The sequence below is a fragment of the Mercenaria mercenaria genome, chromosome 5 (assembly GCF_021730395.1).
Source record: "Mercenaria mercenaria strain notata chromosome 5, MADL_Memer_1, whole genome shotgun sequence".
Lineage (NCBI taxonomy): Eukaryota > Metazoa > Mollusca > Bivalvia > Venerida > Veneridae > Mercenaria > Mercenaria mercenaria.
In genome coordinates this window covers 26097969-26113323 of record NC_069365.1, presented here as the reverse complement: position 1 = coordinate 26113323, position 15355 = coordinate 26097969, and positions in this window count along the sequence as shown.

Sequence of the window (15355 nt, the reverse complement as noted above, 5' to 3'; positions counted from 1 at the left end):
TCCAGGGCAGACGTCAGTGGGATACAAATCTGTAGACCTGATACCCTCTGCTGACTTGACACGGAAGAATGGAAACTGGACCCTGTAGGTTGGATACTGGGCCTGGTAGGCTGGACATCAATACTGGCGGTAGCTGCGACTTGGATAGATGGTGTGGAAGATTTGTGGTTGTTCTTAAAAGCTTGAAGACTTCTGATCTGAGTTTTTACGCTCAGCATGTAATCATCGGTCTCCGTCATCTCAGTTAGTAAATCTTCGCCATCAGTTTGCGCTAGTATCTTTTCATTAGTACCTTCCAGTGACTTGAACTTGGTCTCTACTGCCTCAAGAATCGTGTCGAATTCCACCATGTCGACATCGCTACTTTTTACATCTTCAATCTTTTTCAATGGGCAGTAATGACGGCTTTCTGTGTCTCTCGTATCTGAAGTAGTTTCTGCTTCATTTCTTTGGTCACGGCACCAATGTCTTAGATATAGTGGAATATATAGTAATAACGACGCTGTTCCAGGTTCGATACCTTTTTAACAATGACGTTACATACAAAACATTGCAAGGATGTGACATTTACGTTACGTTAAAGCGCGCCAATTCCCGATAATTCCTTTATTATACACGTAGAGTAAATGATCCTACAACAAACTGTTGTGTATCAAATATTCTAATTCTTTTGTTTCACGATCATGATTTAATTTTAAAACAAGATTTCAACGGCCATGTCTTCCATACAGAGTTAATGCTCTTCTATTTCCGCTTTAACGGCTAAACTTTGTCCAACTTCACGAGCCTGAACTAAAATAAAAAGGAAATAAAAACGGCAAGAAAACACCAAAATTACTCTCGGAAACGATATCTATATCTGGAGCTAATTTAAAATTTGACATGATTCAATTTTGCGATGTGGCAGCCATTTTGTTTTAATCAAAATTCATATCTGAAATGTACTTCAAGATATAGAATATATCTAGTGACGTTTTTTGACCAATAGAAATGCAATAAACCTGTAGGGGGAGAGATAATGATACATATTGTTAAATATTACCAATAACATTATATGCATACAACCCTCCTTGGATGTATAATGACAAAGGATAACATAATAGTAAGATCTTCTTGACTGGCTTAAATGTCTTATAGAAAAGATAACCTACCATTACACATTTTGTATATTAAATCAATTAACTTCATTTGATATGGACACTTAAAGCGGACGCAGTGGTCCTAGTGATCGTGACCTCAACTAAAATAACATACATTGAGATAAAAATCCTGTGTAATAGTGCTGTACACCTGGTACGCTTAAGAACCAGTGAAGCTTCTGGAATCGGCGTATTTTCACCAACTAACAATTACTAACCGTTTTCTGGAGGAGTCGCATGGCGACTATAGATAAGCTTACAAACAAACAAACAAAAAAAAAAACAACCTGATACAGACATTGTCTTCTGAACCGGGAAATCAGTTTGATAAAAAAATACAGGATGTTTAAATAGTTTATACCGTTATATCGTTAGCAGATATCGTTTCCTTGTACCGTGATTGACTACCTGGTACACCTAAAACAGGAAATAAAATTATACAGATAGGATTTATTTATTGGATTTATTTCGTCAGTACGTCAATATTAAAGGCAAGTAGATAATTTATTGTATTGTCTTATATATTATGTATACAAGTCACCTTGCATTGATTTAGAAGTAATAACGCATACATTTTCTACTTTCGTTTTCGATTTAGTTTATACATGACTCTACATGTAAAAATATTGTTTTAGAACAAGTGTATTTTAAATAAGTATTACATATAAATCTGAATCAAAACTAGCTGTAATCAACCAGATAAAATGTGCGCTTGTCTGGAAGCTAACATGAGAAGTTATGGTAACGTTTACGACAAACTAAATTAGGAGCACTGCTGTAAGTATTTAAAGCTTTGATATTTGTTAAATTGTCAATCTGAATAAAAGTTTTCTGCCGGACGCTGATATTATACTTTAGCATCGGTAAACGTAATTATGCAGTCGCAAAAAAATCCCAAGATAAATCTTCTCTTGTAAGTTTGCTATACATCAAACGGAACTCAATTTACTGGCAATCAATGTCGTCTTCTTCCGTTTTTATACAATTTTACACTTTGTATGGGTAATGCAGTCATTAGAGATTCACTGATTATTTGACCTATATTGTTATCAATGAATTTACATCCGACTGATATCTCTTTTTATATCACCAACTATTTGTCAATAATTGGCAAAGATAACAGCAGAGCTGTATATATACAGTTTCTCATTCCATACTGTGATGCACGCCGTCAAGTGATATAGCCTGCCCGCCGTTACATAACTGAAATACTGTTGCAAATGGCATTAAACCCAAAACAAACAAATCAAGAGATATAGAAATAGTTTTTACTTCGTACAGAAACAAAGCGAAAACAAGGACCAATATTTTAAATGTTAGGCCATGTAAAACTGTTAAGTATTTAGTCGGAACGACCTCATCAAAGATTTCATTATCGAAAAAATCATCCACATGCATTTACAGAAAAAAATTGAATATTTTTAATTGGGCAGCAAAATGTTAAGTAAACAAGTTTTAAACACTGCGTTTACTTAAAGGCTGACACTGATCTCTTGCATTTGTAAAATGGACCCCTTTTGTGGTCAGGGCTATTTCCATAATCTGAAAAATGAAAAAAACTGTAAGATTTTAGAATAAGCCACAACAAATTGATACCTTGGTTAACGGATTTCCCGCTCCATTAGTTTTCCAAATTAAAAGAAGAATATGTTTTTTTTTTGAAAATCAGCTTCCGCTCGCTTCAGTTTTTGCAGACTGATTTCAAAATTTCTCAGCGGGTCTTCCTCACTGTTTAGGAGCCCTTTTTACACTGTAATGCAACATGAATTCATAAAAGACTTTTTATTATAATTGTCCATTAAAACACCAAGAAAACATTTTTCAGGCTCTGTATTGCACCAGTTTGCAAAATTGACAGCCGATATGACAGTAAGATTGTGTAAATAAATCTTGGAAAGGTAATATTTAAAATAGTGTCATCTAATAATCAATCACTGGTGATAAGAACAAAAGTATTGCAGCGATCCTTAAAAATATACACATATATCTGCAATGACTGGGTAACAGTTAAAAGATGAACATGTGGTATCATTCAATTTGGGCTACACATCCAGTGTTGCCCATTGTTCATCATAAAATTCCCATCAAACATATACATGTATTGGTTTCAAGTGAATTCCAATTTCGGCATTTTTTCATACTTTTTGTACACATGGGAAGAATTTTAAAAGTTATCTTAGTCATGCCCAGTCCATAAAGCCATGATGTGCATACTTTACCTTGTTTGTTTGTTTGATTTGGGTTTAACGCCGTTTTTCAACAGTATTTCAGTCATGTAACGGCGGGCAGTTAACCTAACCAGTGTTCCTGGATTCTGTACCAGTACAAACCTGTTCTCCGCAAGTAACTGCCAACTTCCCCACATGAATCAGAGTTGGAGGACTAATGATATCAGACACAATGTCGTTTATCAAATAGTCACGGAGAACATACGCCCCGCCCGAGGATCGAACTCGTGACCCCGAGATCCGTAGACCAACGCTCTTACCTATTGAGCTAAGCGGGTGGGCATACTTTACCTTGAGACCAATAATGGGTAAAACTGTGCTGGGAAGCCTCTCGACCCATTTTCAACAGGGAAGAGTCATGTCTTCCATCCTCTCTCTCTGCACTGCTCTTGGAGCTCTGTGTACTTTGGCCGCTCACGCTTATAAGCCTCTTCACAGCGAGAACTGTCAACTCTATGATCGCCATGCGTTTGTCTTTCCTGGACCAGATGACAATGTCTGGCCTTAAGTTGGTCTGTTCGATGTCAGGGAAGATCAATTTTTTTTCTGAGGTTAACTGTCATTTCCTACTTTGTATGAAAGTTAATCTGAATGTTCATCTTGATGATATCTAGGACAAGTTCGAAAGTGGGTCACGTGCGGTCAAAAACTAGGTCAGTAGGCCTAAAAATAGAAAAACCTTGTGACCCCTCTAGAGGCCATATGTTTCATGAGATCTTCATGAAAATAAGTCAGAATGTTCACCTTGATGATATCTAGGTCAATTTCGAAAGTGGGTTATGTGCCATAAAAAACTAGGTCAGTAGGTCAAATAATAGAAAAACCTTGTGACCTCTCTAGAGGCAATATTTTTCATGGGATCTGTATGAAAATTGGTCTGAATGTTCATCTTGATGATATCTAGGTCAAGTTCGAAAGTGGGTCACGTGCCATCAAAAACTAGGTCAGTAGGTCTTGAAATAGAAAAACATTTTGACCTCTCTAAAGGCCATATTTTTCATGGGATCTGTATGAAAATTGGTCTGAATGTTCATCTTGATGATATCTAGGTCAAGTTCGAAACAGGGTCATGTGCGGTCAAAAACTAGGTCAGTAGGTCTGAAAATAGAAAAACCTTGTGGCCTCTCTAGAGGCTATACTTGTGAATGGGTCTCCATAAAAATTGGTAAGAATGTTCATCTTGATGATATCTAGGTCAAGTTCGAAAGTGGGTCACGTGCCATCAAAAAGTAGGTCAGAAGGTCAAATAATGGAAAAACGTTGTGACCTATCTAGAGGCCATTTTTTTTCATGGGATCTGTATGAAAGTTGGTCTGAATGTTTATCTTGACGATATATAGGTCAAGTTTGAAACTGGATCAACTGCGATCAAAAACTAGGTCAGTAGGTCTTGAAATAGAAAAACCTTGTGACCTCTCTAGAGGCCATTGTTTTCAATGGATCTTCATGAAAATTGATCTGAATGTTCACCTTGATGATATCTAGGTCAGTATCGAAACTGGGTCATGTGCGGTCAAAAACTAGGCCAGTAGGTATAAAAATAGAAAAACCTTGTGACCTCTCCAGAGGCCATATTTTTCATGAGATCTTCATGAAAATTAGTGAGAATGTTCACCTTGATGATATCTAGATAAAATTCAAAACAGGGGCACGTACCTTCGAAAACTAGGTCAATAGGTCAGATAATAGAAAAACCTTGTGACCTCTCTAGAGACCATATTTTTCAATTGATCTTAATGAAAATTGGTCAGAATTTTTATCTCGATAATATCTAGGTCAAGTTCAGAACTGGGTCACATGAGCTCAAAAACTAGGTCACTTTGTCAAATAATAGAAAAAACAACGTCATACTCAAACCTGGGTCATGTGGGAAGAGGTGAGCGATTCAGGACCATCATGGTCCTCTTGTTCTTCAAATGTTTCAGCTTGGTCCTCTTTTAAAGGCTAAAAGCTAAAAATAGAAAAACATTTAAACGACTTCTTCTCTTGAACCGCTTCATAGATTTTCATTATACTTGATCTAGCATTCTTTTAAGTTCCAAAATCCATTCAATAGGAGCACCCGACCCGTTGTAGGGGCCGCTAGAGCTAAAAGTAGAAATATCTTTAAACGACATCTTTTCATTAACCGCCGGAAAGATTTTCAACAAATTTGATCCTTAGCATCAATGTAAAGTCTTCTGTTAAGTTTGTTCATATAGGGGGAGGGGGGCGTTTTACGTTTTTCAGGAGCCGCTAGAGTAAATACTAAATAGAAATACCTTCAAAATTCTTCTTCTCATGAACCGCTGGATGGATCTTCATCAAACTTGCTCTATAGCTCCTCTAAAACTTGTTCAGATGAGAGCGCTTTGCTTCTATTGAGGGACACTGGAGCTAGAAATAGATATATCTTTAAATGTCTTTTCACATGAACTGATTGATGGATCTTCATCAAACATTTTCTGCAGCATCATTGTAAGTTCTGCTTCTAAAGATTTTCAAACGGAGGCACCTAGTCCGTTTTAGGAGCCGCCAAATTTACAAGTAGAAAATTATGTATCTTTAAACGACTTCGTCTCGTGAACAGCTTGATGGATCTTCACCAAACATTGTAAAACTTATTCAAAGGGGGCTCGTAGTTCCCTCTTTGGAACCACCAGAGCTAAATGTATTTATACTTTTAAACAGTTTCTCATTAACCACTGAGTGCATCTGCATCACACAGGGTCTGTATCATTATAAGGTCCCTTCCCAAATATTTGCAAATGGGGGCTATTGGCTCCTTCAAAGGACCGCTAGAGGTAAAAATAGAACAGTTATAAAGAGACCGAAGTATCATTCACTAGATTAATAGGATGGCCTATTTTATCTGTTTTCAATGTTTTCACCTAATTGTACTTATTTTACCCGCGCAACGTCACATGAATTGCGCAACAACGTAATGACGTCACTAGATTTCTGCTGAAAAATGTTTAAAGTAGGTGCATTTCATATCAGTATTATTTTACATGTTAAGACAGCGGAGTGTATATCTTTATATTTGTGTTTATATCTTTATTGAAGTATATTTTCCGTTTCTTTATCATTTATTTTTCGCATTTAGATGTAGTTCCATTCCAGTGAAAAATAAAAATGATATTTTCTCTGGTTTGCAACAGTGACAGTATTTATCATATGCATATATTAAAACTATCCGACTGTGTTCTATACATTAATACTACAAATAGTGTGGGGAAATCCCATAGCTTATTAAAGCAACTACATAATCAAAGCCATAGCTAATGCATAAACAAATAACGTTAACATTTGAATTCACATATATAACAATATCTTTTTGTGAAAAAAAACATATATTGTTTACGTTTCTTCTATATGATGGTCTTATAGATGTAACCAAAATAGGGTAATGTCGTGAAATTAACTTTTTTTCAAGAAATTAAACTTGTATCAAACTTCGAAGAACTGCTTCAAAAAGAACAAAAGAAAATCATTATGGATGCCAAAAAGCTAGTCGAAAAGCATCTGTCAGAAAAAATAGAAAAGGTAAACCAATAAGGGAGAACTATTTGTTACTACATTTTTGTATTTTTGTTCTGTTAGATTCTAAAGTTCATTTCTTCGCTAATGAACGTTTTAACCACTGCTTGTGCCTTCATTTCTAACTATGTTACTGTGATAAAGTATATGAAAACTCAAGTAAACATGTTTTGGCCTGTTATGAATTCTGGCTACATCATGGATCAATTTATAATTGATATTTACAAGCTTTCTTCTGTCAGTATATATGATGTGTTTACTTTAAATATATACGTCCAACACATAACCTAATAAAATCTAATGACAGACAGACTTTCGCTAATTCGAAGCTCTTTTGCAAACTCATTTGATGCGGGTACCTAATGGGGATATTTTAAATACCTACAATTCAGAAAAGTACAGGGAACTTACTGGGAATGAGGTAAGTGTATACCTGGGAATAAGGTAACGTCTGTGCGTTCTGATTGGTCAGTCATGTAAACAAACCCAGGAAGTGATTATTTTTTTCAAAATTGATATTTTTTCACTGCATTTACAGTATTTTATTATACATTTTGACAAAATTTGCTACATTTTATGTGTATTGAAAAAAAGTTTTATCAAACGAATTTCTCCCGCCATGTCAATGATGTAAACAGGGGGTCATCTCATTCACACGAAAATTACTTAAATAAAGTATCACTATTCATATGTTTTTCGTCCGATATTTTGGTAGAACTAGGATAGTTCTTGAAAAACTTATAATTAGATATACATGTTTCGATGTATGGAAGGCCGTACACGCCATAATGTTACAATGTAAGTCTATGGGAAAACAATTGGTGGTCTCTAACCTATAATAGAGCTGAAACATGACTTTCGTTGGAAGCCATCACAGGTAATGTAAATGGCCACAAATCTGTTGTAAATGATGTAGAAAGACGTTTTCGTGCAAAAATAAACGTGAAATTTGATTTTTGTTAAATTTTGGCCTCTTTTTTTAACAGGTGTGCCCATTTTTATCTGAGCTATTGGGCGAAAAAGGATCATTTTTATCTCTGTAATGTTAGAGAATGATCAAAATTATTAGACCTTATTTCTATTTCTTACGGAATGAATCGTTTTTCAGCTTCCAAGTGAAATCAAATGCAGATAAGTGAAATTTTCACGAAAAATTGCAATTTGACGACGACAGGGACCGAGTCTGGGCATATAAATCGACGGGGGTGACCTCAGTAAACTGTCCATATCTTTCTTAAAACTGAACATTTCTTGATGAAACTTTGTAAGACATCTGGTATTGGATCATGTTTCACAATATCACTGTAAAATTGGAAAATGTGACACGAAACATTCATCTATAGGTTAGAGACCACCAATTCAAAAAAGTACAGGGAACTTACTGGGAATGAGGTAAGTGTATACCTGGGAATAAGGTAACGTCTGTGCGTTCTGATTGGTCAGTCATGTAAACAAACCCAGGAAGTGATTATTTTTTCAAAATTGATATTTTTTCACTGCATTTACAGTATTTTATTATACATTTTGACAAAATTTGCTACATTTTATGTGTATTGAAAAAAAGTTTTATCAAACGAATTTCTCCCGCCATGTCAATGATGTAAACAGGGGGTCATCTCATTCACACGAAAATTACTTAAATAAAGTATCACTATTCATATGTTTTTCGTCCGATATTTTGGTAGAACTAGGATAGTTCTTGAAAAACTTGTAATTAGATATACATGTTTCGATGTATGGAAGGCCGTACACGCCATAATGTTACAATGTAAGTCTATGGGAAAACAATTGGTGGTCTGTAACCTAATATACGTGATAATTATTATGAATAATCTTTCTACTACATCAATGTCACATTATCTTAAATCTTTCTTAAAAGACTTTAAAAATCTGACATTTATTAAATCAGTCAGTCAGTAACCTTTGAGAAACTTTGGGAATTCATAATTCGTACATACTTTATTACGTAATGACTGGCTCGGGGGCAAATAGGTCACACTTCCTATTAAACAGGCCCTGGTGTCATAAATAGATACATTTTACATCGTAAAGTATATTTGTTAGTTTGTTTTTCTGGTTTTTATTTTATAAGTGTTAATAGTGTATGACAATATGTTTTTTCAAATGTTCATTACATAGCAAAATTAGTTTTGGCACATTAAATATGATTAAATACAAATAATTGATTAATTAATTAAATTTTCATTTCAATTAAAATTCCATTGAATGTAACAAAAAAAAAACAAAAAACAAAAACGTATTTCACATCTATTATTATAATTGAAAATGATTGATCATATTTTATATACCATGCAAAATAAAATAATAAAATAACATAATGTCTCCTATTTTTCCGTTCTGTATTTTACATTAATGAAAAACAGAATTAAACCAAATTGTTACATTGTATGTAACCTTGTAAATATAAAGATGACTATATTAGTTGTTGTTATTTTACCGGTACTTAAAATTGGTGTAAAATAAATTCCCCCTTCCCACGTTTTTACAGTATCCTAGTTATTTATGATCGGCACCTCCCGTGATATGATAAGCGGAGATAGCCGAACCATAACGGTTTGCAACACTCGCTAAAATATCTGATAGTGATCGATATTCAGCTAGACAATCTAAGAAAGACAACTACGTATAGTGTTGATCTCGATAAACAAGGAAAGATAATAGAATCGATTTTTACCCAATTCTTCAGTATGATAAAAGAAGCATCAAACTATTGGTAAACAATTTTAAAACTTAAAATAAAACTGTCAATATCAATTTTTCTAGGGCGCCTCGAGTAAACGGATTAAATGAGACATAATTCTAACTCAAACACTGAAAAATTAAGGTTAAATCCTGCGGGTCTGTTTTGAATTTTTCTCACTTCCTTAGGGTAAAAGTAAAACCTACTTACATTTCTTCCAAAATATGTAATCGAAAGAAAGAAGGCAAAATAGACAACTTGTACCGCATGTAACTCAGTATTTTTAAAGATGTCTAACCCTATCCCTTCTGTTAAATTCACTTTTAACAGCAAGAAATCGCTTAACAAATACTTTTTTTTCCATTTTTGTACAATAAATCAATAAGTAGTCTTGAAAGAAGTACAAAGTACTAGAAAAAAGGAAAATAAGAGAAAAAATGGCCTAATACCTTAAGAAGTATCACCAGCTGTTTTCGCATGATAAACAGTTATAAAAAAAAATTAAAACAATCTCTAAAGTACGGTGTCTTAAGATTTTTTTTGAATGTGTCAAGTGATTTACTTTTGCGTAGTTCTAACGGCAGTTCATTCCATAGTTTCTGGACCAATAGTACAGAAACTTCTATCATTGAATGTTTTACACTTGTTGTATGGAACAACATAACGACACTCAGAATTTTCAGACGATCTCAAACCTTGTCTACTAGGGAATAAGCAATTCTGTTAAATATAGAGGTGCTCTGCCAGTGTGACCGCTATACATGAAAGAAAGTATCTTGAACTCAATTCTTGCTTTCACCGGCAACCAATGTAAGTGATACAATGCTTGTTTAGAACTGTCAAACTTCCTCCTGTTAAGCACAGTTTTTGCGCACATGTTTTGAATACGTTGCATCTAACGCACCTCACAGTTAGCTACACCATACAGTATGACATTGTTATAATCCAGATGTGAAATAACTACAAGAGACAAAACTAAAATTTCACTGGCTGCTTTGTTACGTTTTTCGGATGTTCTTAATTCGTAGGTAATTCAACATGGCTGTACGACATTTGCGATTTACATGGTTTTTAAAGATCAAGGTTTCGTCAAGAAATGCACCGAGATCTAATTGTGCTTTCACGTTTAACATCATCACCAGCAGTGTTAACTGAATTTGTAAAACATTTGTTCAACTGAGGTCTGCTACCAAACATAATAAATTCAGTTTTGGAAGTGTTCATTTTCAGTTTGTTTCTATTCATCCAGTCATTGATTATAACTGCGCACCTTTCAAGGTCTCCAATCGCTTGTGATTCTACGGGAACAGATGTAGGACGAAAGCTTTTATTTGCTCTATGATCATCAGCAAAACCGTAGACTGATATGGATTTTGAAATGACATCAAAATAATCCCAGCATAGATGAGATACAGTCAAGAACCAAGGCAACTGCCCTGGGGCACACTGCATTCAAGATGGCGGTCTGTTGAATATACATTGTTGATGTTAATCTTACATGTACCAGGCCTTAAATAGGAGTCTGTCCTTTGAAGAGCTGTATCACAGACGCCATATTGTGCTTTTAGGACATCTAGAAGAATGTCGTGATCGATAGTGTCAAAAGCCGCACTTAAGTCAATCGCAATAAGGGCTGTGACCTCCTTTTTTCTCCATACCACTTAGAAGATCATTGACCAACCGAAGTAGCGCCGATTCACAGGAATGGTATTTCCTGTATGCAGACTGATTTTTAGGCAAAAGACTGTTTTGATTTACATGTTTGCTTAATCTGTAAACAACTTTGCTTAATCTGTAAACAACAGCTTTCTAAATAAGTTTTGATAGAAATGATAAATTACTCACAGCACGATAATTGGAAAGTTCTAGTTCAAGACCGGCTTAGTTTAGCAGAGGTCTAACAACTGCTTGTTTGTATTTCAGAGGGAAAACACCTTGTGTAATGAGAAATTCACCAATTTAGTGATACTAGAGAGAAGTTCATCTACATGTACGGGTTGGCAAAATATCTAACTCTGGAGACGTAGTATTCAATTCATAAGTGAGATTTTCGCTTCATCTTGAGTCAGTTCACTAAATTTTTTTAAATTTTGTACATTCTTAACTTGAGGTTCAAACGTTTGGTATTCATTTAGGGATTGACGTATCTTCTTGAGATTTTTACCATGAAAAAGTCATCAAAGTTTTCGGCCAATATTATTATAAGAGGCAGTGGGTTTTCAGATGAGGTACCAGTTAGCTCAGATACCAATCATGTAGAGTCTTGGAAACACCTTTAGTATTCTCTATCTTTCTGCTGAGTGTTTTCTCTTTTGACGTTTTATCTCAAAATTGTATTCATTTCTTTCTTGTTTATACGACACAAACTGATCTGTTCTACCATAACGCCCCCATGTACGCTCGGACTTTCTAACTTGTTGCTTTAGGTGTTGCAATTTTTTATTGAACCACAGTTTGGGTGCTCTCTGAATTATAGTTTTTTTCTTTTAGAGGAGCTTGCTTATTCATGACATCCTCCATTTCCGATTCAAACTTGTCTATATTCTGTGAATCAACGTTTATTGCACTGAATAGTTCTGATTCGTTCTAATTCTAAAAGTTTTAAATGACACGCTCCTACTAGTAATCGTCTCTTTTTTAACATCTATAACAACAACACAGTGATCAGGTAAAATGGTCCTGGTTCACATTTCTCTACATGAACACCATTAAGTGACTCAGTTATGATTAGATCCAAGCTATGTCCGCCTGTATGATTACTGAAATCAACGTGTTGTTCCAGGCCCATTGCTACGAGAAGTCCTTGATGTTTGTAATAGAACTGATGTCATCGTTTATTTGCTAGTTGAAACTCCCATTATAAGTAAAGTGTCATAATGTGGTAAAATATTTTCGATGAGATCAAAAAATTCAGCAACGAACTGATTACCAGTCGATAGGGCCGGAGGTTTATACACACCCACTACGTGTATGGTTAAATTTTGAAAACGAGTTTCCAAATACCATATTCAAAGTTTCGAACAGTGCTGTGAGTTATCCTTTGCATATTGATCGTGTTTCTACAAGTGATCGCAACACCACCGCCTTTTTGATGTTTTCTATTTCTTACTCTTAATTTATATCCATTCTGGTTCAAGTCAGAAGTTTCAAACTGATGCTGTAACTCATCCTAGTACCAAGTTTCGGTCAAAAGAGCAAAATCTATTTTCTCATCCCTGAGGTATTGGTCCACACAATCATCTTTGCTCACAACAGATCTACAGTTCAGAGTAATGCACGATACATGTTCGCGTATATTTTATACTAATTGTATTTCTTAGGGTATATCACATTTTTAGAGTTGATACCATTTTGCTTAGGAATATTTTACTTTTAGTGTTACCTCGTTTACTTCTATGCGTTTTCTTTTTACAGGATAAATTGTGTAAGTTTATAATCCTGTATGCCGCAAGGTCTAATTTTCCTAATCCGCCATTGTTTGATACTGTATATCCAATATTCAACAATTGATCTCTAGTGTAGGTATACTTTACAGATGAACGACAGGTAATGTCTGATGTAAATTCATGAAGAAAATTACCAAACATTTCACTGGATGCAATCCACTGAATCACTGAAGCTACTGGTATTGCGGAAGATGGGTGAGCATTGTGTTCACTGAGCAACCCGAGGTTCATGGCTTATGTGTTGTACCATTATTACTTTATAGTAAAACAATGTGGCGTAGTCAATTGTCAGACATGTACACTGTCTCAATTTGTTACAAACTGTACCATTATTTTGACTGATTGATCTTGTTTAACCAGTTTACATTTATGTTATCCATGAAACATTTTAATACCTTCATTAACCTGTTATAATATAGAATGAATTCTTTAATTACAGTTTTACAACTACAACTGCCAAATCAGTAGCGATACTCAAATATTTTTTTTGTTTTATAGAGTATTATCGGGCATACAGTTTTATCATTTTATCAGATTACTTATACTTAAAATAGTGTTACTTATACTTAACATTCCTATTTGATAAGTTAAAAGATATGGTTGCAAGTGGTCTTGACATTCCTCAAAATGTGTATTTATATCTGTCTGAGATTGGAAAGTCAATTGATTGATCTAAGACCCTTTTGTTTAAGAAAAATTATCTAAAGCGCACACCATCTTATTTCAAGTGCACAACATCCTGTCTCAAGGGCAAATCATTTTCTTTTGATAGCATGAGATCTTATTTTCAACCTAAGACATTTTAATTCGAAGCACGACAGCTTATCTCGATTACACAATATCTTATAACCAGCATACATCATCTTATCTCGTGCATCTTATCTCTAGCGCATGGCATCTTACCTCCGACGCACGACATCTTAACCAGAAGGTACGACATCTTTTCTCGACAGCATGAGATCTTATTTCTAACCCAAGAGATCATAATTCGAGGCACGACATCTTATCTCGATTGCACAATATCTTTTTACCAGCGCACATCATCTTATCTCCAGCGCACGGCATCTTACCTCCGACGCACGACATCTTAACCAGAAGGTACGACATCTTATCTCGACAGCATGAGATCAAATTTCTAACTAAAGACATCATAATTCGAGGCACGACATTTTATCTCGATCGCACAATATTTCATTTCGACGCACAATCTTATCTCGTGTGCATGTCATATTATCCTATCACCGGCGCACAACATCTTATTTCGAGGACACGGCATCTTATCTCGAGGGCACGGCATCTTATTTCGATAGCACTTGATCGTGTTTCCGAAGCAGAACATCTTTTATCGAGGCACGACATCTGAACTCGATTACACAATAACTTATTTCCAGCGAATAACATTTTTACTCGTATATTTTAACTTATATCGACTGCACACTATCTTATCAGGAGCACCCAGCATCCTACACCAAACGCAAAATATCTTATCTTGATTGCACGACATCCTACCTGGAGCGTACGACATTTTACGCTTAGTGTAACATACCACGGTACAAAATGACTTTTCCACGAAAATACAAGTTTGTCTGTCCTTTCAAAGGTGGTCAATCATATTCAAGCAATATTTTATGATATTTATTCTGTGAGAATTTTATACAATAAACAATAAGGACCATTACTTAGATTTAAATCCCTGTTTAAAATATATGTTTTGTAACTTTTGTAATCACTCCCATTATAGATTATTTAAAAAAGTGAACTATTTCTCTTGATTTCAAGACAATGTCTTGTTCTACATATGATTTTGATATACAATATATATTTGAATATTTCAACAGTATTAACCAAGTTTTAAAACAGTGGTGTAGCTTTCGAAATCAGAATTGACTTATTTCTAATTTATTGTATTGTCCAAACAAAATAGGTACAGGGATGTAATAAAAACCTTAAAAAACAACATCAGCTATATAAATCTGGTATAATAATAATACCAGCTAAATAAGTATTTGTTAATCTAAATATTTGACAAATACAATACAATAGTACTTGCTGTCATATAAATTATGAGGAAGATTATGTTCATTCAATTTTTACATAAAAGTTATACTAGAATTGATAACGCTATCCTTGTTGGGCAATCACGATATTAAATTCAAATTTTAAGAATACCCCCGCAACTTAAAAAGTAATAGTTATAGTATGTGTGAGAGTGTGTTACCAGGATATATCAGAGCTAGGGGTATATCGAGGGTATTTTTCTCTGCAAATATCGTCGAGGCCGGTAGATATGTGCAGAGAAAAATACCGAGATGTACCCCTAGC